Source organism: Notamacropus eugenii, chromosome 3 (genome assembly GCF_028372415.1).
Source record: "Notamacropus eugenii isolate mMacEug1 chromosome 3, mMacEug1.pri_v2, whole genome shotgun sequence".
Classification (NCBI taxonomy): domain Eukaryota; kingdom Metazoa; phylum Chordata; class Mammalia; order Diprotodontia; family Macropodidae; genus Notamacropus; species Notamacropus eugenii.
In genome coordinates, this window is record NC_092874.1 from 80,487,715 (window position 1) to 80,514,337 (window position 26,623).

At 38.0% G+C, this 26,623-nt stretch overlaps 2 pseudogenes; both read left to right on the plus strand.

The window, feature by feature from the left end:
• The first annotated feature begins 1,601 nt into the window (after positions 1-1,601).
• Positions 1,602-8,079, plus strand: LOC140531819 (DNA polymerase beta-like; annotated as a pseudogene).
• A 119-nt stretch (positions 8,080-8,198) lies between these two features.
• Positions 8,199-8,682, plus strand: LOC140531820 (large ribosomal subunit protein uL11-like; annotated as a pseudogene).
• Positions 8,683-26,623: the final 17,941 nt, after the last annotated feature.

Sequence of the window (26,623 nt, forward strand, 5' to 3'; positions counted from 1 at the left end):
AGCATGAAGTCTCTCAAATCATATAATATAAGTACTTCAGAATTGAAACATTTGAGAATTGCCCACTTCACTGGTAACTGGGGTGAGCGATAAACCAGAGCTTCTGATTTCCTATAGGACAACCACATTGACCTGAACCACAGTGAATTTTACAACCTGCTTGTACAGTCACTATCTGTAATTGGAAAACTATCAAGCAAACTGACTTTTATTCCATATATCTGCCGCAAGATTCTATCTTAGGTGGTGGACATAATAAGGATTTAAAACTAAGCGGAGCTCATTTATTTTAGCACCTGAATGAGAAATTTTTCACTCATGCAAAGAAAGTCATAATTGTGTTGGCAAATGAGCAAGTGACAGTCTCCTCAGCATGGAAATAGCCCCTTAGCGGAGCATCAAGGGACCCTGTGATATTGGAAGCATTAGGGTTTTGACAGATAAGAAAATTAAAGTTCTAGGCAGTGGTAGCCATTAGAGAACTGGTACTTTTTGCACATGTATATGTATTCTCTCTCTCTCTCTCTTTCCATACATACATATATGATGTATATATGTAATATACATATACACACAAAAAGGTATATATAGCTATACATATATACACAATATGTGTGTGTGTGTGTATAGAATGATGTAGTAAAACTGTTCTTTTAGTTGTATTTTGGTTGCATTAAATTGTATTTAGGTGTATTAACTTTGTGAAACTCGTGAGTCTTGTAATGAATAAGATGGAAGAGTAGATATTTTCTCCAGTCCCTAAAACTATTAAAAATTCTCCAAAATAAGATTATATAAATAAGGTAAACTTACTCTTATGCATTTACAACCTGTTGAATTAAAGCAGAAAAGACTAATCCCTATCACATTCACTCAGCATGACCTCCCCCAGGAGCCTCCATGCACTGCCTGGGTTGCTTGTGTTCTGGAATCCACTCAATAATTCCCTTGCTGCTATTGTAGTACAAACTCATTCACCCCTACCCCACCTTCTTCCCTCAGTCTTCACTCTACCATTCTGAGACAATAAACAACAGAACTCAACTACGCACCCTCCCTTTCAAACAAGCCAACCCCTCTCCCACTGCCCAGGCTCACCAGCAGAGAAAGAGGCAAATGTACAGGAAAATAGAATCTTTATTTTCTTGGGGCACCAGTGCAGTGGCACTCAGTCAGAGAACTGAGGAAGAGAGAAAACTGGAGCAGGGATTATTGTGGATCTCTGCCAGGCCTGAAAGAAAGAGAACAGGCAACAAGATAAAACCATTCCTATCCCTCAAGAACTCATCTGAGGAAGAGACTGAGGCTGGCAAAAAGGGAGTTCCTTAGTATGGGAATAAGCTGAGATAGCTTTGAGGACTAGTACTTAGAGAACTCACTATCAAAAGGGAAGGAGTTAGAAAGGGAGTGATAGAGTAATAGAAGGGGGGAAAAAACAGATTGAAATTACCAAAGATATGAAGAAGAAAACTCAACTAAAAATACTGAGCATAAGCACATAAACCAACATAGAAGATATTAATAACAAAAAGAAATACATGTTCTAGACAAGCAAAATGAGTCCTGAATTCTTGTTTGTTTACACTTGGGGGTGAGAGAAAATGGCGGTAGAGTTGGTGTTGGTGGTATGCCCCACTTAGCATCTGTCTACTCCCTCTCTCCTACCCCTCTTCTGATTATGACAGTTGATATTGGAGTTAGTAGATGGTTGACCCTTCTCCATAGGAAGTGGCTCCTGTGATGATGGCTTGGAGGGGATATTGGGCTGGAAGTTGAATAGATAGTTTTGTTGAAGGGGAGGTACAGATTCAGGTACAGTCTGGAGTTATTATTCAATGATTTAGTTATGTGAATAATTTTGTGACCCCCATAAACCATAGCATGCCAATTCTGTCCATGAGGTTTTCTTGGTAAAGATACTAGAGAGGTTTGCTATTTTCTTCTTTAATGGGTTAAGGCAAATAGAGGTTAAGTGACTTGCCCAGCATCACACAACTAGTAAGTGTCTGAAGCTGGATCTGAACTCAGGTTTTCCTGATGCTAGGTCTAGTGCTCTATCCACTAAGCCACCTACCTGCCTCATGGATTAGAATACCTAACTCCAACTCTGAGACTGTATAACTCAAATTAGGAATATTACTCTTAATTATTTTAACTTAATGATTCAAATTGTATACACACATTTGATGGATGAGTCTCTCTGTCTCTTTCTTTCTCTAACAAACACACACACACACATTTCTTCTATCAATCAATCAACAAATATTCAAGGAATCGTTATTTGCCAGACAATGTGCCAAGTGCTAGAAATTTATAAAGTATTGACTGTATGTAGAATACCATAGTGGACGAGTCAGATAAATTCAGATAAAACACAGTGTTTGTTGTCAATTTGCAGACCAATTTTAAAGTGAACATCTGTTGTTCTTTTAAAATTATAAACGAAATAGCCAGACTATGCTGCTGTTCTAGTCTATGCTTCAAAAATTTGTCTTTTGACTTTCTTTTATGTAAATTAAGCCATCATTTTAACTCCAAAGCTAAAGATTGTTCAGGTTGCATTTTTCTTATATAATTCATATTTTTAAAAGGAATGGTTAAAAAGTATTAAAATGTTTCTTTTTAATAAATGTTGAGCCTTATTAGGCTCTATACCATTTGAAAGTTCTTTGTCAAAATATTTCAACTTAGGTTGTGAAAGACATAAGCTTATTAAGAAAAACTTGAATAATGTTTGATACAAATGCCAAACTTTTTTCTCCCTCACAAGATAATGAGTTTGAAGGTTCTCATCATAATAGATTCATGGAGAGACCAGATTCTTTAAGAGTTGTGACATTGGAAGGGCTGTAACAACTATAGAATAAAATACAGAGGTGGTTATTTGGTGTTAATAGGATTCTACTTTTGTGAAACATGCTGGGAGATTTGGAATAGGCTACAAAGAATGACACAAATTGGATTTAGCTACCAGTTTCTTATGAATTTATGGGAACAATAAAACAGGTGGAGTTATTCTTGACAGGTTTAGAGGATTGAAACAAGGGAAATCCAAGGCAAAAGCTATATAAAACACACATTTAGGAACACAAAGTTCACAAACAGCAATAGAAAAATGTACACTTACTGGAGAAAATTGCAATCATTTTACATGTGGGATTTTTTCTTAAAGGAATATAAATATATAATACAGTAAAATCACAGGTTATTCAGATTAACATCTTGCATGAAGGAAACATTCTGAATAGATATCTTTAAATAAATCATTGACTGTTCTCATATTCATTTCCTGGACCACTTATATCCATTGGTTCTGCTTCTAATACAGAAAGCTTGTGATTTTATGTAATTAATATACACTTAGGAAAATATAAGCTCCTGGGTGGCAGCTATTTTAACTTTGTCTTTGTATCTTTAATGTTGAAAAACAGGGACAGGCGTATAGTAGCTATTTAATAAACATTTGTTAAGTTGAAGTAAATCAATGTATGGCTGGGAATGCTCTAATAAATACCATGGAGTATATGAAAAAGCAAGAAACATAGAAGACTTGGATGTCTAAGGTCTCACAAGGCAGTAGACAATGGTGGAGTGGAGAGCCAACAATGGTTGTGTGACTGTGAGCAAGTCACTCAAGCATTCTAAGCAACTCTCTAAGACTGAAAAACATGTATTGATCTTCATTGCCAGAAAAAACTCTTTTTTAATGATGAAATTATAGGTCTCTCTCTTCTTTTAAAGGCACTATGCCAAACAAAAAATGAAATGGTTCTAGTTTCAAAGGAACTTACATTCTACCAAGATATATTCTACTGACCTAACACATAAGAAGACCATTCACTAAGTTTTATCTATATGGTTATTATTCACCTTAAGTTACTTGAAAATGGGAACCACTCACTTTGTATTCAAATACTCTATTTCCTGACAGGAGTTACAAACATTAACGGTCTCTAATTTGGGAATATATAGCTCACTTTGGGGGCAGCTAGGTAAAGCAGTGCATAGAGTGTTGAACCTGGAGTCTGGAAGACCTGAGTTCAAACCCTGTGTTAGATCCTTTCTAAATCTGTGACATGGGACAAATCATTCACTGAGTTCCTGTTCACCCTAACTTTGTAAAGAGCCCCCCATATGTTCATTGCATATTTTCATTGTTGGCCTTTAAAATTCAAGTTTTGGTTTGTCATTATGCCTCCAAAGTATAATGTGAGTCCTCTAGACTCTGACTATGTCAAGACCTTGCATGTTTTCCTTTGCATATTATATACAGAAGGAAAATAAAATATTAAGCCTTTTTTTCTTTTGTAAGTCTTCAAATAGGTATTGAAAAGGCCTATATAGAAAGGTCATTAGAACAGAGAGTCATTATTTACCCTGAGGGCAGTAGAAATGTCTGGGAAAGAAGAACACTAAAATGGAAATTCACAACAGTAATCAACAGAAGATTTGTTGGAGGCATCTTAAGAGGAAAAAAAATGGTTCCTTCCACTGGTCAGACTTCACCTGGATAATTTGACTGTGGTCAGGGATTCTTTGGCTTCATTTGTGGCTATTTCCTGCTATAATGAATCTAGAGAGAAGGAGTGACATTGGTAACTGCTACTGATCACTGGGGAGAAAATGCATCCCTTATCCTAATGGTGCAAAACTGTTTCTACATCAACAGGTTCTGTTGAAGCTAGACATTTCTGAATTAGAAACTTGTCCAGTTATCCTGTGCAAGTGGAATCATTGTTCTTTGCAAAATCACGCCATAATTTCTGTGCATTCTACCTTCTCAAATAGTTAATGGGTCTGGTGCCCCTCCCCATTTATCCATAGAGAATGCCTACATTAAAGGATTGCATTGTGCTATTGATTTTCATTTAGAAATCCCCATTACAAGCAAGGATCCTTTGTTCACTGATATTGATGACTTTGCATGAGGTCTGATTTCAGTTCAGTTAGTTAAGGCCTGGGGTTAATGAGTTCAAAAGCATCAGTTTGATTCCTGGATAGCCCAGATGTTTTGGCTGTGCTGCAGGGACAGAGACTGCACCTCTAACCCTAACCACACAATCTTGCATTTACATATAAATGGTTAAAATGAAAACCAGGACACAGAGTGTAACTAGATCATCCAAAATTCATCATCACTCCTAGAACAAATCAAAGTTCATACCATCTTTCTATGTGAATAACAGAAGATTGAGGGAGAAGATGATTCTTTAGGGCTTCAATAGTATCTTTGGAATGCACCTCACACTTTTAATTATTATGGATATATAGAAATGAATTGAGAGTATCTACTAATTCTCAGTTCTCATTTTCACAATAAATTTTAAGTCTTCTACCCTGCAGGAATCAGTTAAAGAACCAATGTATAGAAGTAGAAAATAAACAAACAAAGGATAACATCAGTATGACTGGCAACAGATGCCATATTTATACCATATGCCCTGATATATAAAAGAAGAACTTTCTTAATTTGTGGGGATAAAAAGATCTAAAATTTAGGTGATCAGTTTTTTATTGATCAATTTGTCCACTGGAGCCTTTTTCTAAGGCACCATAGTACATTACAGAGGTGACCATAAATTCTAGAAAGCCACATCAGCATAGTATGAGCTCTGTCAGGTTCAACTCTGTTGGAAAGGTTCTGAGGATATACTCTCTCTCTCTCTCTCTCTCTCTCTCTCTCTCTCTCTCTCTCTCTCTCTCTCTCTCTCTCTCTCTCTCTCTCCCTCTCCCTCTCCCTCTCTCTGTCTCTGTCTCTGTCTCTGTCTCTTTCTCTCTCTCCCACTAGAGCATGAAAAGCCCATTTATTAAGGCATAGAAAGATAGTAGTCTTTGGTCAACAGATGATTTACACCAAAGAAATCACAGACCTTTGGTTGACCTATTTATAAAATGTAAGCTCATTGAGGGCATCTTATTTTTCATTTTGAGAAGATGGTTACTAGTGCATTTTATCTCCTCTATGCTCAAGGACCAGCACAGGTTGATGAGGCTCAAAGAATGAACAGGTACATTTTCTGGTTAAGTAATTAACAATATCAGAATGCAGGGAAAACAGCAATAATCCTCGGGAATGAAGAGGTCCTCCAAAGAACTGGAGCATCTTATCTGATTTCCCAGGGTAGAATTCAGGGATGGGGGAGTAGGAGGACGTTAGGGGCTGTTCTGATAGTGATCCCCATGACTTCTTTGGTTTCTTTTGCATTGTTGCTTTTCCGTTAGCTCCCACCTACAACAGGTGATAGCACCTGTTGGATGATCGTTGCTCCTAGTTCAGCGTTCTCATCTTCCTTCTATGTTGCTCTGACTGTAACATGTAATTTCTCATTTTTCTCACTTCATGGCAGATGGTGACCACATTCCCAGGGAACCACTTCTTTTCCAGAATCACAGGAAATCTATACCACACCTCTAAGCCAGTAACTTTTGTTTTTGAAGTTGTTTATGTTCAGATAGTTCTTCCGGCCTGCAGGATCATATACAAGGAGTTCCCTTTTCTAGTCTTCCTAGGAAGTTAGGTGACCCAATGGACCCAACTGAGCTGAGGTATTTTAAAGACTCTGAGAAGAGAATTCCCAGGGAAGAGATCCGACAAATGATAAAAAAGACTTTGAGAAGAGAATTCCCAGGGAGGAGATTTTACAAATACAAGATATTGTATTGAATGAAATTAAGAGTTGACCCAAAATATACTGCTACAATCTGAAAATTTCCAATGAGGTGCAGATTTAAGTAGACATATGGATATTCTTCTCACCCATCCTAGCTTCACTTCTGAGTCAGCTAAACAGCTCAAGCTGTTGCATCAAATTGTAGAACAACTACAGAAAGTTCACTTCATCACAGACAATCTGTCAAACGGGGACACAAGATTTATGATTATTTGCTAGCTGTCAAGTAAAGATGAAGAAATTGCATATCCATATAGAAGAATTGATAACAGATTGATTCCCAAGCACCATTATTACTGTGAGGTTTTTTATTTCACTGGCAGCCAAATTTTCAATAAGAAGGGCTTCACAGTCAATGAGTATACAAACCAACCCTTGGGAGTCCCTGGAGTTGCCAGAGAACTCCTCCCAGTGGACAATGAGAAAGATATCTTTGACTATACCCAGTGAAAATACCAAGAGCCCGAGGAGTGAAGTGAATATGATGCCTTTGTCAATGCAAAGAACCACCAGACAGCAATCTTTATTTCTTGAACCTCACTGTGTAAGGGTCCTTCCTGTTTGTAAATTGTCCTCACGGGCCCTCATATTCTTATGGGTTTATAAATGATAACTTCCTCTTCACTCTTTGGCCTTGTATCATTAAAATATCCAAGACAAAATGTCTGAAAGATTTGGAGTCTGAAAGGTCTGAGTTTGAATCCTGCCTCAGACACTTACTAGAGGTATAACTCTGATCAAATCACTTAACCTCTCTGTTTCCCTGTTTCCTCACACATAAGATGGGGATAACTATAGCATTTATTTCCCAGAACTGTTATGAAGATCAAAGGAATGAGCATATGTAAAGTACTTGCAAGCATGTAAACATGCATACAGGCATACATATGTTGTGTATGTGTGTGTGTGCACTCACCATTGGGGGTTTCACCCTCTTCTTCCAGTTTTGGCTCATGGTGACATCACAGTCTATGTGACACACATGAATCAAGGTGGTCAGGCATGAGAATGCCTTCAAGAGGTCTGGAAGTTTAGAAAAGCCATGCTTTCCTTAAATATCTCTCAGTGTCAGAAATCTTAGATTCCCTCTTGGGGTAAGAAGTGTTCAGGTTATTCAGTAGTGCCTTAAAAAATAAAAACAAACAAACAAACAAAAAGCTAATATTAATAGCAAAAGTCAGCCCTTGAGAGTGCAATGACCTGGCACACTTCATTAAATTAAACAGCAATAGGGCTGATTTATTTCAATCAATCACAGATTTATTATTAGGTGGCTTTGCTTAAATGTTTCTTGACAAGTAAACTTTATGGTAGATTAATTGGGTGCTTTTGGTAAGTATTACTTTCACAAAATTCATCAATACCTGTTAAAAATAATATCAAACTTTTGTTCCCAGCTCATGGATGATGAAGGTATAACTTCTTTTGGTCATCCAGAATTCAGCTAAATCTGACACCCGCAGCCACCTTGCAGCATCCAAACTGAGCCTCTGACTTCTGTCACCACCATGCTGCCCAAATTTGTTTTTAAGGTAAATTGGTGGTGAAGCTGGTGCCACATCTGCTCTGGCCTCCAATATTGGTCCCTTGGGTTTGTCTCCCAAAAGTGTTAGTGATGACGTCATGAAGACAACTGGTGACTGGAGAAAGGTCAGGATCACAGTGAAATTTACCTTTCAGAATAGACAGACCCTGATGGAGGTTGTGTCTTCTGCCTCAGCCTTGATCATCAGAGCCCTAAAGAAACCTCTTTGGGACAGAAAGAAGCGGAAAAAACATTAAACATAGTGAAAATATCAGTCTCAATCAGATTATTAACACTGCTCAACAAATGTGGCACCAATCTCTGGCAAGAGATTTCTCTGGAACCATTAAAGAAATATGTGGAACAGCCCACTTTGTGGGCTGCAACATTGATGGCAGATGTTCTCATGATGTAATTAATGATCTCAATAGTGGTGCTGTGGAATGCCCAGTTAATTACAAGCTACAAAAGAGGCTACTACAGTAAATTAACATTTGACCAAAGAGGCTCTTCATTTTTCAGACTGGAAAATTTTTGTGTCAGAAACCACCACAGATTCTATGAAATAACTGTGTTAATTTCTTTAGTTCTCTTACACTGCAATAATTTTCAACAACTTCACAGTTTATTTGGGGAGGGGTTTGGGTAGTATTAGAAGAGCAGGGAAGTTTTTGAAGCATCTTAGCAGTGGCATTGTAAATTGAAAGAAGACTCATTGGAAAAATCAGCATTGCTCTAAGTATGAGCAGAGTTTGTCGTCTTTGCAGATTGAAAAGAAAGAACCTATACATTTTCCTTAAAAACCTTGAACGTTTTTTTGGGGGGAGGAATAAACATCCAGTCAAAACAAACTGAGCACAGTTCGGTTAGTGGCAACAGTAGCATGGACTCAGAAATCAAGAAACTGAGAAGAGAGGTTCTAAAGGAATAATCCTCGGCTCAAGATTTGTGTACAACTAGTGTGGATATATGCTAGGGTAATTGTGAATGGCCTATATAGCACAAATATTTTCTTTTCTTAAGTAATAGTAATAATACCAAGAAGTTGAGGGTAAGTATAACTGATTATTTTCACTCTCTGAGAAATCCTTTCCTTCTCTCTCTCTCTCTCTCTCTCTCTCTCTCTCTCTCTCTCTCTCTCTCTCTTTTTAAAGAATCACTCTCTCTATACCTGTCTTTTTTCAAGGGTAGGGAAGTACAGAAGGTAGAGAGCAGATATATGGATGTCAGATTCTACATCTAACTACACCACTGATGTTCATAAAGGCTGGGGCCAATTCTGTACTGCTTCCTTTTTCCTCTACATCTATATTTTATAGGCCCTCCATTCATGATGGAACTCCAAGTGAAATAAAAAATGTGGGGCAGGAAAAGAAGGGGGAATTTGACTGATTTCATGTATTGGATGGTTTCCCAAAGAAATGTGGAAAAGTATGTGAAGATAAAAATTAAAATTCTCTAAGCACATTTCAAAGAAAAATATCATTTTATTTTTGTTTTATTAGGCCATTAGTGAAAGAGAATGCTGCAGTAATCTAGGACAAAAGGAAAGTAGAACACTAAGGACTTTTTATTGTATCATATCAGAGAAAGTATGTGTTCAAATGTAATGTACTTTTTTGGTGTGTGTGTGTCATTTTTTTCCCCTTTCAATTGATTTTCCTCCCTTCACCCCCATTTATTGAGGAAATAAAAGAAACAAGTAATGTGTTGAGCTTGGATACAAGCAGTACTGGTGTCTGGATTGTCTTTCCTTTAAGGCAGTTATGTTTGTAGTATATTTCTTTTTGTTGGTAACTGGATTTGTATGAAACTTTATTAGTGGATCTTAAAAACCAAGGAAAGATTCTTGCTTATGTTTCAAAATGGGAAGTCCTCTTGATTTTTAAAGGTTTCTTTTTAAGTAGAAAAATTTACCAGAGCCTTGGTCCTTCATCCCTGCATTCAATTTCCAAGATTTTATTAATTACCTACTGTGTGCTGGGCAGTGTTCTAGGCACAGTGGATAAAAAAAAAAGCATGTGGATAAATGTAAGCATATCTACCAGTAAATTGGATCAGTACATTAGTAGTGTTCAGCTTGAGAGTGATATACAACCAGTTCCTTTTTTCACTCTCCATATGTTCTACTGTCTTTACTGGAAGTCATTTGTAGAAGTATTGGTTCATGCTGGAAAAGTGAAAAATTATGCATATATTTACCCGTTTCTTCCCATAGCTGATTGTTTTAACACTCCTGAGATGTTAAAACTGTCAAATAAGCCTATAACTTAAAAGTCTCAGCATAGTCTCATTTCCTAAATGGTGATAAATAGCAAATGAACAGCTAAATGTTCATATGTATGATGTGTCTACCTATGTGTGCAGATGGTTTGATCAATAGACCTTAGGGCCACCACATCTTAAATTTAGATTTTTGAAGGGAACTTGGAGGCTGCTTAATCCAACACTCTCATTTTTCCAGAGGACTCAAGGCCCCCAAAGCTAAATGACTTGCCAAGGGTCTTGCGTGTAACAAAGCAGTATACAAATCTAGGTTCTCTAACTTCTAAGTTAGAATTCTGTTCCCCAATAATGAAATAAGATAATTGATATAAAGTGTTTTGCAAACCTTAACATACTATACAGATGTCACCTGTTATGATGTATACATAAAGATATGTAGAGTTGTAGACTTGTGTATTTTCAGATAGACAGGCACGTTGGCAATCAGACAGACGGTCCTTTAGACAAGTTTCCCAGGCATTCATATTTCCAACATGATTTCATGCTGGGTGATTAGCTAAAGAAGATTTAATGCATGATTAAGCAAAGACATTTGCATGGATGGGATTTTATGAGACAAACTGAACTGCTACATTTTTCTATGCTATTTTAGAACAATATATCCAAAGGAGGAAAGGAAGAAAGTTCTGAGAAGCACTCTAGGTCTACTTATGAAAGGCTAAAGGTTAAAACCATGAAATATCAATCTCCCTTCTTGGAGGCCTTCTAACAGATAGTTCAGAAACCCCTTCATGACCCTCATCAAAGAGATTGTTATTTTGTCAGTATATAAAAATAATTAGCTTTAGGATCAGATACATAGAGAAATATTTTTTAAATATAACAATCATGATTTCAACATGTAACCCATATTTCTGAGGTTACTTCTCCCAATGCCCACTTTTAGAGATGAATCTTAGGTCCTGAAGAAAGACTAAATCTCCCCCTCAGAGTTCTAGTTGTACCCCTGAGGAGCTAGAGATGCCATCAGCCCAGCTTTCCATCTATAATTATCGGTTGAAAATTACTTTAATCAACCTTTAGTAGCTTTTAGGAAGAAGAATTTATTAAGGTGATACTGTATAGTGAGAACAGTTGTTACAAAGATAACCCTCCAAAAGACTATAGTGCATTCTCCCACAATCACATAAGAAGTCCAGGGAAAGGTGGATTCAAACTTAGACAGCACATATAGCAGAGAGGAAATGACAATACCTGATGGTTGAAAATACCTTGCTCTCATAAGATCTGTGATCAAGAAATTTCCCTTAGCCGTAGTGTGGTTTCTAAGCAGGGTCCCTTGCGGAGCTATGGATCTATATCCAGTTCTTCCTTATCTCCTAAGGAAGACATAACCATTAGTTAATCTTGATTAATTGCTAGAATACTGCTAGAAAGATGAGAAGTCTCACAGCATCCAGACCTTTTGAAACTCTCAAAGTCCTCCAGTCAAAGGAAGAGTAGAGGAGAAAACCTACACCAACTCCAAAGCCAAGGTCTCTCTTTCTACCCCAATGGTTCCTGTTTTTGTGTCTTGCTACAATGCCATGTTCCCTCCAAACTTATCGTTGTCTTTGCTTCTAAACTAACTTGATAACTTATAAATGATTTGATTTTCTGCAGCCTATCCAAGCATAACTTTTTTTTACAACATAATTCTGATTCTGAGGACTTGTCCTACTTAGTCTAAAGCCTACAATTGAGATTGATTGATTAGTCATCACTTTAAGTGGGGTGGAAGTGACTTGATTGAATTATTCCATCAACCCTGTTCCCCATCTGATTCATGAATAATTCCATGGAATAGCAGAGTCAGTAAGATCTTTAGAGATCATTTAGTCCAACTTCCTCATTTTGGAGAAGAGGGAACAGAAGTCCTTAAAAAAGTAGAGATGTGCTCAAAGTCATGCCCCTCATTTTTGCAACAATGGGGATGAGAATCTAGGGCTCTTGATTCCCTTATACCCCTATGCTAAGAAGCATTAAAAATATCTCATCTTCTATAAGCATAATCCTTTTGTATCCATATTTGGTGTGAGAACTAAGTAAATATTAAAAAACAACCTCACTTAAGTCAGTACTAGTTGTTCAAAGGAAGTGGCCATTTAGACATGGTAGATTGTTGTTATTAAGTGAAAGTATTTCTTGAAGTGCTCCATCAGGCATTTGACTATATATAAATCTTGAACCTAAATATTCTTTGCCCTCATTCTTGACAAACCAATAAGCTAAAGATCAAATTAAAAGCTACTCCTTTGAATTTCAGTCAAAGTCTATAAGACCTTTCATATGGATTACCACCCCCCAAATTATCTTTTTACACAGCTAGCTAATGCATCTGTCACCTCCCTGCTCAGACAACTTCAGTGTTTTCTCACTACCAAATAAAATACAAATTCCTTAAAATGACCTTTAAGGTTCTTTGTAGTCTAGTTTCAATCCACCCTTCTTAAAGTACTTCTTTGTGCACTTTAAACTCACCAAACCAAGTGATTTACTATTCAATCTCCTCCAGGTGGCACAGTAGATAGAGTAATTGGGAAGACCCAAGTTCACATCCTGACTCTGAAACTACCTGTGTGACTGTGAACAAGTCACTTAACCTCCTGAACCTGAGGGCAGACTTTTTCATGTTTTATCTTTATTTTTTCCGTCTTTGTATCTCCAGCGCTTTACATAATATCTGACACATGTAAGCACTTGAGGGATGGAGCCAAGATGGTAGAGTAAAGGCAGGGACCCACCTGAGCTCTCCTCCAAATACTTAAAAATGACTGTAAAATAAATTCTAGAGCAGCAGAACCCATAAAAAGACAGACAAACAAATTTCCAGCCAAAGATAACTTACAAAGGAGGGAGGAAAAGCCTGTTGCATCATGCTGAGAGAGGACTTTAGTCTAGCACAAAACATACTAATGCAGACTGGGTCCCAGCAGGCCTGGAGAGTGACAAAGTCAGCAGGGGCAGTGGCAGCAGCTGTTTCCAAAGCTCTAAGCATACAGATGTTAAAGGGGAAAACAACTGGTTAGAAGGAGATTATAGGAGTCTCTTTGCTAGCACTGAGGCATGACTCCATTGATTTGCCCACACTTGGATCTGGGTCCCAGTCCTAGGTAGCAGTCCCAGGGTAGGAAGAAGCACTAGCAAAGCGGAGCATGTGACAGTAATAGAGGGGGAATGCTTATTACAGTTCCAGGGCAGAAAAGAGTGTTTGTGATCACTTACAGATCAAAGCACAGGCCAGGAGAGTAGAAAACACCTCTCCTTAGATGATACCACCATGTAAAAACTGAAAACTTACAGGTCCTTTGAAGTATCTCTGAAAACAGCTACACAAATCCCCTGAAGCTTGAAACAATTACCCCTCCACTCTGGAACCAAAACTCTACTTTAACAAAAAGTTAAAATTTCAGGAATAGAGTGGGAAAATGAACAAACAATGGAGAAAAAAAGCCCTGACAATAAAAAGTTATTATGGTGACAAGATCAAAATACACACTCTGAAGAAGATAGTCAAGTCAAAGCTCCTCCATCCAAAGCCTCCAAGAAAAATATAAATTCGTCTCAGGCTATGGAAGAGCTCAAAAAGGATTCTAAAAATCAAGTAAGAGACATAGAGGAAAAATTGGGAAGAGAAATGAGAGTGATGCAAGAAAATTACAAAAAAATGAGTCAACTGCTTGGGGATGGAGACACAAAACAATACTAAAGAAAATAATGTCTTAGAAAACAGACTAGACCAAATAGCAAAAGAGGTCAAAAACGTCAATGAGGAGAAGAATGCCTTTAAAAAACAGAATGAGCCAAATGGAAAAGGAGATCCAAAAACTCACTGAAGAAAATAATTGCTTAAAAATTAGAATAGAGCAAATGGAAGCTAATGACTTTATGAGAAACCAAGAAACAATAAAACAAAGCCAGAAGAATGAAAAAAAAAAAATAGAAGACAACGTGAAATATCTCACTGGAAAAACAACCGATCTGGAAAATAGATCCAGGAGAGATAATTTAAAAATTATTAGACTACCTGAAAGCCATGATCAAAAAAAGAGCCTAGTCATCATTTTTCAAGAAATTGTCGGGGAAACCTGCCAGGCCTAGAGGCCTGTGGGCTACCCGAGTCTTCTTACCTCACCTCTCGAGGTCTTCGGCTGGCCAAGCCAGATGCTCGTATGAGAGAAAGGACGTTCCAGAGTCGAACAAGGGTTGAGCTTTATTCAGGGTTCTGGTTACAAGTGCAGGGGAATTCTTCCTTAGGAGGGAGCGAAGAATCTCCCAAGGAGGCAAAGATCTTACAATAAGAGATTGGAAGTAGAAGTGTAAGTGGGGAGAGAGGGGGAGGGGAGAGAGGAAAGAGGAAAAGCAGAGCCTTCTGTCCTCACACGTGGCCCCTCCGCCCAAGAGAGCTTTCAGGCTTTCCTGACCCTACTTAAGATCTCCCGTCGCGTAGTTTGCACATCAATACCGAGCCTGTTAGGTAACAACAGGTGTGCTCCAATCCGGGACAATCTCGAGGGCGGGGAGAGCTCTCTCCCATCACGTTTCTCACGGGAAGAGGAGGAAATACACGAGATAGCTCGGTTCACCTCGATTCCCAGTCGTTTCCTGGGGGGCCTCGTGAGAACTCTAAGATTTAGAAGTTCCCACCTTTACCCGCCCGAGACTGCCCACACGGGATTGAGCTTCTAATCCCAGCAGAAACCTGCCCTGATATTCTAGAACTAGAGAGTAAAATGGAAACTGAAAGAATCCACCAATCACCTCCTAATTGAGATGCCAAAATTAAAACTGCCAGGAATATTACAGCCAAATTCTGGAATTCCCAGGTTAAGGAGAAAATATTGCAAATAAATGTTTATTGATTTATTGAACCTAAATTCCTGCCAGGCCTAGAGGCCTGTGGGCTACCCGAGTCTTACCTTACCTCTATCGGAGGTCTTCGGCTGGCCAAACTGGATACTCGTATGAGAGAAGAGACCTATCAGAGTCGAACAAGGGTTGAGCTTTATTCAGGGTCTCGGTTACAAGTGCAGGGGGAATTCTTCCTTAGGAGGGAGAGAGAAAGATCTCCCTCAGACTCAGGTGGTGCATGATCCTTCTCCGGGGTCTCCGGGCTCTCCGGGCTCTCCACCTCCTGCGTCTCCGTTGTCTCCGACACTGGTTTCCACCTACGGATCCTTCTAATGGGAATCCACGCATCCCCTTTTCCTGTGGAGACACAAACATACCCTGGACCCCATATTAGTATCTTATACGGACCTTGCCATTTCCCTGAGGCCATATCCTTTACCATGGCCCATGTGTCCTTATTTCCAGCCTGGGTATTACTTTCCTTGCGGAGTTGTCTTGGAATAGTCACAAAATGTCTCATAGCTGGAGTAGTATGTGAGTTTTTTGAGACAGCTGTATCAAGCTCTGTTTGTGTTAGGCAATCTCTTAATCTCCCCCTTTTTTGTTTAGCGAGGATCGCCTTTAAGGTGAAGTTGATAAGAATGCATACTGGCTGTTTATTTTGGTATAGCTGCTGCCAGGTGCTTACAAATGCTTGATTAACATCTGTAAGGAACCTGAATTTTATGGATTTTTTCTTTATAACAAACACAGGAGCATTCTAGGGTGCTAATTGCTCCTTGACCAGTATTTGTAGTGCCTGGAGTTTTTCTGGAGTCAGGGGCCATTGCTCCACCCAAATCAGGGTGTCTGACTTCCAATTCAAGGGTGGGGACTCCAGTGCAACTGCAATGGCCCTTACTAAAAATTTGATAGCCTCATCCCCATGAGGCGGCTCATGATGTCTCTGCCCCAGATGTTAAAACTAAGTCCTGGAATCACCAACGGCCATACGGTCCCTTGGCGATCCTCTGCCTCCCACTTTACTGGGTGCATTGTCTCTAAGGTATTTTGGCACCCTCCTATTCCCCACACTGGTCTCTGGCTTTCTTTGAGCTTCCAGTGCCGGGGTACTGAGCGACCGCTAAGGCAGGTCCTATCTGCTCCAGTATGGAGCGTGCTATAAGGAAGCGCAGAGGGAAGACACGGTGTATTCTCCCCTGCCTCGCCTTTCCCATCTGCTAGATGGAGCTCCGAACCTATTTTTTCTCTACACTCCTTAACTTTCTGCTTGCCAGGGTTCTCCCCTCCCCTCTCTCTGCTTCCACTCTCATTCCAATCCTGCCCTGGCCCCTCCGGCCCTTCCAAAAGACTCTTAATCACACCGAATATCAGGAAATCTAAATCCTCCAGCTCCCCGGGGTATTGTTGCTCATAAGCGGTCATTTGTTCTCTGACCGCTCCCCATCTTTCTCTTGATATTCCTGTCTGCTCGAGCCAAGGAGAGACTTTCCAAATCCTTTTACAAAATTCTCGGAGGTCGTTTAACTCTATAGTGACCCCCGCCTCCCTGCATTCCCTGTAAAGTATCTCAGCCCAGACCTCCTGTTCCTCTGGCTTTATTACTGGCAATTGATTCCCCATCCCTGCCCTTTTCCCATGGGTGTGGGAAGCTACTCTCACTCTTTCTCTCCTTCCGAATCTAGGATTCGGGACTCGCGTCTTTCACAGCCCCTTCCGGGTATTCCCAGGCACCCAGGATATCTGCGCTCCTGTCCCCTGTTTGGAAATGCCAACTGCCAGGCCTAGAGGCCTGTGGGCTACCTGAGTCTTACCTTACCTCTATCGGAGGTCTTCGGCTGGCCAAACCGGATACTCGTATGAGAGAAGAGACCTATCAGAGTCGAACAAGGGTTGAGCTTTATTCAGGGTCTCGGTTACAAGTGCAGGGGGAATTCTTCCTTAGGAGGGAGAGAGAAAGATCTCCCAAGGAGGCAAAGATCTTACAATAAGAGATTGGAAGTAGAAGTGTAAGTGGGGAGAGAGGGGGAGGGGAGAGAGGATAGAGGAAAAGCGGAGCCTTCTGTCCTCACACGTGACCCCTCCGCCCAAGAGAACTTTCAGGCTTTCCTGACCCTACTTAAGCTCTCCCATCGCGTAGTTTACACGTCAATACTGAGCCTGTTAGGTAACAATGGGTGTGCCCAGATCCGGGACAGCCTCGAGAGCGGGGATGCTCCTCCCATCACGTATCTCACGGGAAGAGGCGGAAATACACGAGATAGCTTGGTCTCCTCCTCGATTCCCTGTTGTTATTATGGGGGGCCTCGTGAGAACTCTAAGATTTAGAAGTTCCCACCTTTACCCGCCCGAGACTGTCCACATGGAATTGAGCTTCCATTCCCAGCAAATTCCCTTATCTATAAAATAAAGAAATTATACTTGAAGGTTATTAAGACCGTTTTCAGTTCTAAGGGTAGCTTGTTGGTGCAATGGATAGAGTGCCAGACCTGTAGTTAGGAAGACATGAATTCAAATTCAGCCTCAGACACTTACAAGCTGTGTGACCCTTGACAAGTCACTTAACCCTGTTTGCCTCAGTTTCCTCATCTGTAAAATGATCTGGAAAAGGAAATGGAAAACCATTCCAGTATCTTCACCAAGAAAACCCCAAATGAAGTCAGGAAGGGTTGGCCATGATGACAATAACTCACCAACCACCAACTCTAAATCTCTGTGATCATGTAATCCTGGGATTTTGTCCTCTTCCACCTGTGTACAGGTAGGTACCACCCTACCTAGTACTTAATAAACCAATCAACAAGCATTTATTGAGCACTTATTCCATTGAAGGCATTATACAAAATACTTATCATACAAAGAAAGATTAAATGTTACTTGCTCTCAAGAAGCTTGCCTTCCATTGGGGAATACAATTTGAACATATATAAGGGTACAGAAAGTAAATACAAAGTATTTTCAGATATGTAATTGAGCTAGCATCTCACAGAATCTCTGATATCATATCCCTTCCTTTACATCCAGTACTATTTTGAATCAATAATGAAGGAAAGGGTGAAAGAAACACTTGATTTTACCTTTTGGTTCCCACCTTGAAACCTCCCTTAATTCTCTATGATGTTGTTGGTCAGCTTGCAAAATGTCTTATTTATCCAAATGGAATAATCTTAATCCAGACTTTAAAGCATGATGGAATCAATTAATATGCACAAAATCATATAAATTCAGAGACAGGAAGCAATCTCATAGTCAGTCATCTGGTCCCTACCCTAGCACCAAAGGCTCTCTGCAATCTGACTCACAATTATACCTCTAACCTTTTTTCAGATCACCCACTTTTTTCATATTCTATGCATCATTAAAACTATTCTATGAGCTTTTTCTCTAAATAATATCACACCTTCATGTTCCATGTCAGGAAATAAAATATTCAAGGACTGTCATTCTATGCCCCTAAATTTTTACCTTCTCCATGCCAAACATCCTCAATGTGTTCATTTAATTCATTTAAATCATGATCTTAATTTTTTTCAAGATAATGATAACCCTCCTCAGGATGCATATCTATACAAATGATATAATAAGCAGTAACACTGGTACTACAGAAGTTGTTGATCAAGGCAAAGTGGAAAGATTTTAAATTCTATCAGATTTTAAGCTCTTTAGAATATAAACAACTTCTATCATTGTAACACTGCTGCAAATTGTATGTCCTCCTCCACTTCATTTTAAGACACACTTTAGTGTTTCATGGTAAGAAAATGCTGTAAAAAAATTTGCACGTAATTTTGTATTTCTCATAGCATCTGCTAGCTGAACCAGCCAATACATATACTTTTTCTTCACCCTTTGTTGTTTCTCCTACTCTCCTAAATGTCACAATGACTTCCTAGGATGTTAACTATCTAAACTTCAAGCCATATGAAAAAAAATACTGATTTTTTTTTCTCCTTTGCCTGTTATAATTCTATTGATTTGACAGTATTCTCTGATCACAACTCAAGTTCAACCATAAATGTAAAACCTCAGCACTGTGTCGTGATTTGGGAGGAAAAAATGTGGTAGCAGTTTCTGTCACTTGCTTAGATTCACAGAATTTCTTGGTGGTTTGGACAGAGTTTTCTATGTATTATAATAAGAAATATTTTTTTTAAAAATCCTGCCCCCTTTCCATCAAACAAGCAAACAGGAAAATAAACATAAAGAGTCATTAATAAATGGTGCCATCAGGTTTACTTCTGACAAGTTGGATACCATTTCAAAAAACTTGCTATTTTCAAAAATGTTATACCAGGAACTTTATTTCTACAGTAAATGAATACCAAAGAAACCAACTGAGAAGTCACTGGAGATTTTGATCTGTCAGAATTCTTATTAGACCTCACTTCCCATTCACTCCTGGACTGCTGAAAATTCATGTTTTATGAACGTTTCCAAAGGCTGTCAAAGACATTTGTGGCAATCTATAAGTCGGTCCAATCCAAGTGGAAGATATTTTTATTTCCTCTTTTCTTCCTCTTTGACTTTTTCCTAAAAAACAAAACAAAAACAGAATGTAACTAACTTAGCAAAAGCATTTTTTATACACCCCCTTGTGAGGTCAAAAAAGTAAAATTTTTAAAAGAACTTGCTATAAACTAAAGTCAAATTCCTAAAAAGAGAGACTTGGCAGGCATAGGAGCACTTAATGATATTTCTCACCTCTGAGAACATTATTCCCTGGTTTGAATGAAAATAAAGGGCAAATCAATTACAGTAATTCCTGAAAGTAGCATCATAGACACAGCAGGAAATGGGAAGGGGAAAAAGTCGTTGTTTATATATTCGGTCTTAATTTCTTTGTGCTTTGTGCAATGTTCATGGTGATTGTGTTGTGATTTGTCATCTTTGTAAAAGAAAGCTTCCTCTCTGAAGAAGGGACTCTCTGGCATACCTAATTTCAGATGGAAGCAGGATGAATCAAGGGCAGGTGGAAAATTTAATGGCAATGCTCTGAGGTAATTACTGCTGAATAACTTTACTTGAAAATTATAAAGTCTGTTGCTCCGCAATGAAATTGAGGTCAGAATATCCGGCCCATCCACTCCCATCCTTTCCTCAATTCTTTAGAAAGTCTGGCAAAAATGAATCTTTGGTATGCTATTTTTGCTTTTTTTTTTTTTTTTTTTTTTTTTTTTAGTAAGAACCCATCCTTCTTTTTTGAAAACATTTTTGAGAGCAATTATAACTTATCAACAAATTAGGTCCTATTTATATAGCTATGAATTTCTTGAAAGTTTTCATTTCTTCCATTTCCCAGTGTGCCCTATCGACCACGACTTTCCCTTTAAGGCCCTTCACATATGGATCCCTTCAGTGCTAAAAAGAGTAGCAAAGAGTTTTTTGTTTTGTTTAAAAAACAAAACAAAAAGAAAATGATTATTAAAAGATTTATCTGTTATAGATGATCATTTTGATATTTGAAAAAGGATAGGGAAATTTTTTTGGTTTAGTGAAGAAAGTTTTCAGATACAGTTGAATAATGATAGAAAATGAACTTCATTGTAAATATAGAAGATACAAAATGATGTTTCATTGGCATGTCTGCCATTTCATGGTTTAAAGGGGCAGAAAAATGTATCTATTTAAAAAAAATTTTAAACTAATTTAATTTTAGTTTTCAACATTCACTTCCATAAGTTTTTGAGTTTTAAGTTTTCCCCACTGCCCTCCTCTCCCCTTCTCAAGCTGGTGTGCAATCTGAGAAAGTCTCTACATATACATTGTTATTAAACTTTTATATAGAAAAGTTTATAGAAAAATTAGAAAAAATTATTAAGACCATCTTGAAGATGCAAAATGAGATTTTGAATCATGATGAGGATTTTAGAGTTACAAAGAAATTGTATTCCTGAGCTAATCTGGATGTAACCATTTTATAAATATTTGGAGATGAAAACATAATTTTGAATGACTTGATTTCATGGAGGCAGTTTGGTGAGCTGTTACCTTTTAAGTGAAAACCAGGAGGCTCTGATTTAAGTCACTGAAAGGTATAGTAGATAAGATAGAGGCGGGTGATATAAAGAGATGAAAAAATTTATAGGAGACCAACAATAGTCCCATTCAGCTGACACAAAGCAGTTTTGACTGATTGCTACTGATGGACTGAATAAAAATTATAGTTCCAGCTATTGAATTTCAGCACTATTTAGAACTTAGGAGAGAGAATTTTGTTTAATGTGTCTGAGGCCCTTTTCTTCCCCTCTGGTACAGAAGAAAAAGCAAAAAGAGGAAAGACAGGTCCTGTTGCTATCTTGCTGTATAAGAAGAAATGGCTAGACTGATTTGCCTTGCCCAGAAAGTCAACTGTGCTGTTTGTTGTGACCTCTGTTCTGATTGAATATTGTAGAATCCTGATGGGTATATAACTATCTAGACCACATGTTAGCCTTTCAAGGCCAGTCTGATGAGTTTTGTAGTTTCCTTACCTAAAGAGACCAGCTATTAAAATGAAAACACTTTCTAAATTCCTTTTTTAGGGTGATTTTAAGTTCCAAGAAATTACAAGTGTTGCATTTATGTTTGGAAAAGAAATTTTGTCTAGGTGGAGTATGACAAGGCTCTACAAAAAAGCCTTTAGCAAAGATGTTTAATGTGATATTGACATTCCTGAATGGACCAATGGCATCAAAGCCTAAACTCTAGAATTGTGACCTCAAATGCAAGGATTTTCCCATACTCATATGTTGCACTGACATCTTCATAAAGCATATGCCCATTTTCCCCCTTAAATACTGGGTGGCAGAGTGTGACCCATTTTGATTATAGATTGTGATATTTATAATTTATGCACCATTATATGAATATCAGTATTATATTGTTGCCTTACTGTTACATAACTTGTGATACAAAAATGAGCTACTGTGAATGCTGCTGACATAAATATTGTGGCTGTTAATCATATGTTCTCAAAGATGACCAATGACATCAGGAAGATAATGTCTTGACTTGCAAGAGAATAGGATTTAAGTGAGGCAGAGATGTACAGTCATCAGCTTCACTCTCTCCTCCACAGTCATGGGAGTCCAGTGGCAATACATAGGTCAAGAAGGCAGGTGATGGCCCCAGATGCAGTCGGAGACCTTGGCCTTTTTAAGCTAAGCTCTTTCCCAAATTTCAGTTTGTCTGAGGGTATTCAGTGAAATAAAGGTTAGGGAAGGGTTGAGGCAAAAGATGGTCTAGTTTGCCTTCATAAAAGAATCAATCTGGGAGGGAAATGACTCAGAATTTTTGGCCAGAATAGAAACAATTTTTATTTACACTCACTCTGAGCCATCAAAACTCAAACAAAGAGCAAGTGAGGCTGGAGTTGGGGCTTCTTATGTGTTGGCCAATCAATGAAAGCCAGAGTGATCTGGGTTTAAAGGCATAGCTGTGTACCTCCATTTGAATCACAGTAGACTTTATCAAAGCCTGGTTTTCCAGAGCTATATTTCAAGAAATCGTAAATGAAAACTACAAAAGATTTAATTGTTCTGGTTAAAAAAAAAGATAGAATCAATAATTAAAGAAGAAGAAAAAAAATCTAGCTCACAAATCCCAAGGTATCTTGTTAGGTATAGTTAATCAAAACATATTCCTTTGGACTGAGTATCCACATATAATGGTGTTACTCCCCACATAGATAGATGAAGAGGAGCAGGAGGAGGAGGAGGGGGAGACAGTAGCATTGTCTAACTGGAGCTGGACAATTGGGTTCCCCAGGGGACAAGTTACTAGTAGTCCCAGATTGTTGATTGTCCTTGATTCTTGAAGAGATCTAATAAGATCCAGAGGGTTATGTCTTAACTTGCAAGTGAATTGGATTTAAGTGAGGTAGAGCTATGCAAAGTCATCAGTCTCACTTCTGTAGAGTAATCTAAAGCCAATGGCAAGATATAGGTCAAGATGACTGGCAGTGGCTCCCTATATAAGTAGAAGTTTGTAGGGGAAGACTCAAAAACTAGATTATGGAATGGAGGGAGTACATTCTTATATGATAGGTTTACCTTTAGGCTTCTGAGACAGTTTAAATGCATAATTTTACTGGGTGTGGTTCTTATCTGGGAACCTAGACTTGCAATCGGAGTAAATAAGCCAGACTGAGAGTAGGTAGGTCTCCACATGTCCAAGTGAGAGGTGTGAGGCCCCTGTATAATAGGCAATACCCCATATGTGTTATAGTAGTTTTTTCCCTCCAAAATAAAAACTCATCCTCTATCTTTTCTTTTTAAGAGTAAATGTTAGTTGGATACTATCTACTATGCCATAATATTTCTAAAAATTTGTTATGCCTTCCATTTCTCATATTTGCATACTGTTTCTCTTTTGGTCAGCAATGCTGAGGGTCTTCCCCTGCTAGTTTGCTCTTCTTTTTTTTTTTTTTTTTACTAAAGAGGCTATCTCTTGACTCACTTGTATTTCTTGACTCACTTTCTAAAGAGGCCTGTTCATGGAATGGGTATTACCTCATGCAAAGTGAGAACCTGAAAAGACCTTAACTTAAAAGAACCAAGGTCTCCCATTGAATTCTGGGCCATCCACTGATCGATATCTGGCTACTGAACCCAGATGACTCTGGAGGAGAAAATGAGGTTGGTGACTTTGCACAGTGCACCCTCACTCAAATCAAAATCAAGTCATGTCATCATCTCCCTGATGTCATGGTCCTCTTTGAGAATGAAGGACAAACCATATAAAACCATGGCTCAATTAATGTCTTTGGGGGCAAATTAAATAAAGTTCTGAATTTATTTGAACATAAAATTCTACTTTGGCTTGAATTGCCAAAGCAATTGGTGAGGAAGATAATTTTTATATGAATCATACAATTGTCTTGCAATTTATTAGATAAAGTCAATACTTTGAATTTTGTTGCATGATGGGTGTCCTTATAAATGTTTAACAGCTAGCTTTCTGAGAAAAATACATACATACATACAGTTATACATACATACATACATATAAGTACATTTTTTTTTTCAGAGAACCAACTGTTAATACCCTTGTGTTGTACTATGTAGGCCTGGCATGAAGTTACTAAGAGGCAACTCGCAATATTGGATGAGGTTTTGAAAATGAAGTAAGAAAGAGTTAGATTCAAATCTCAACAGATATCCTTACTAGTTGTGTGACCCTGGGCAAGTCACTTAACCTCTGTTAGCTTCTGTTTCTTCATCTGTAAAATGGAATAGTAACAACATCTATCAGAGATATTGTAAGGATACAATGAGATAATACTTGTAAAATGTTTTTCTACTTAATCCACAATAGCTGGGGAAAATGAAATCAATAAGGTGGGAAGATTAAAGGAAATATCAGAGATTCATATACCTCTTTAACTTTTGCAAATGTTAAGCTCTTTAATCCTGGGAGGTAGGCATTATAATCCCTATTTTAAAGATGGGGAATGTCTTTTATTGTTATAAATTTGAATCAGTTCTCTACATAGTTAAGAAATGAGTTCTTTATCAGGAACACTTGTGGCTGAATTTCCCCCCAACTTTTTTCTTTCCTTCTAATCTGGGTTGCATTTATTTTGTTTAGGCAAAACCTTTTAAATTGGATTGAATCAAAATTATCCATTTTACAACCTAAAATTCTCTCCATTTCTTATTTGGGACTAATATATTCACTTATCCATAGATCTGAAAGGTAAGCTATTCCATGCTCCCCTAATTTCTTTATGGTATCACCCTTTATATCTAAATAATGTATTTATTTTGACCTTATCATAGTATACAGGATAAGATGTTGGTTTGTACCTAGTTTCTACCGTGCTATTTTTGTCAAATACTGAGTTCTTGCCCCCAAAGCTGGGATCTTTGGATTTATCCAATACTAGATCACTATGCTCACTTACTACTGTGTTGTATACCCAGTCTATTCCACTTAGCCACCACTCTATTTCTTAGACAGTACAAGACTGTTTTGGTGATTATACAATTTGAGTTCCTTCACATTTTTTAAATGAACTCACCTCATATTCTTGACCTTTTGTTCTTTCAGATGAATTTTGTTATTACTTTTTCTAGCTCTATGAAACAATTTTTTGGCAGTTTGATTGGTTTAGTACCGAATAAGTAAATTTAGGTAGAATTGTCATTTTTATTACATTGACCTAGTCAGTCTACCCTTGCACATCTGTTATTTTCCCAATTGTTCAGTTATAACTTTATTTGTATGAAAAGTGTTTTCTCGTCATGTTCATATAATTTCTGACTTTGTTTTGGCAGGTAGACTCCCAAGTATTTTATACTGTCTACAGTTATTTTAAATTGAATTTCTCTCTGTCTCTTGCTGCTGAACTTTGTTGGTATTATATAGAAATACTGATGATTTATGTGGGTTCATTTTATATCCTACAACTTTACTAAATTTGGTAATTATTTCCATTAGTTTCCAATGTTCAAAAGCAAGATATGAACTAAATTCTTTTTGATACCAAGTGAAGTTTCCTGTGACTTTGCTTTCAGTTTCACCCTGATTCCCATAGAGAGTTTTGAGTAGCAGCCAGCAGACAAGGTGCTATGACATGATTGTTCAGTTCAGCCTGTCTACAATAAGCAAGAATTTAGTGACCCTTGGAACTAGGGTGGCGAAGATGTATATTTTGTAGGTTTTTGCCCTTTGTTAACTTAGAGATGTAGTTCCCTACTCAGATCTCAGAGCTAAGAAAATATATAAAGAGGGGAGCAGATGATTGTATCAACATTCCTAGAGGGGCAATTAAGCATCCTGGAGTAAAAAAAGGGTATCATACCAGTGGTTTAGTGGATGAAGAGACCTGCCACTACTGGGTTATGTAGAGTCCTTGTAGAGTAGTGATCTTCAGGAGAGATTGGTAGAAAAAGTCTGTTCTCATGTTTGTGTCTTCATGGGGGTTTCATATTTGCTATATTTGAAGGTTTATGTCTCTAGCATTCCAATACAACATGTGGAAAATGACATTTGGGATGATAGTTAGCCCTGCATATCTGAATTAGACCAGTTAAAATTAATTCTAATTCTAGTATAGGGAAAGGTTCTGGGAAAGGTATTTTCTATTTCTGATAAACTGCAAAATCACTGATACATTTATAACAGTTTAATTGAACAATGACAATATTGGGAAGTTTATAATTGTTAAATTTATTAAGATTTATTGAATTTTATATACAGCACAGAGGATCTTCCGTTTCATCAGCATGGGGAAAATCCCAATGTGGGAAATTCTTTTGTCATTCATAACTCAATTATCTGTGATTAAGTAGATGAATACATAGTGATTAAATGACTTGCCCAAGGTCAT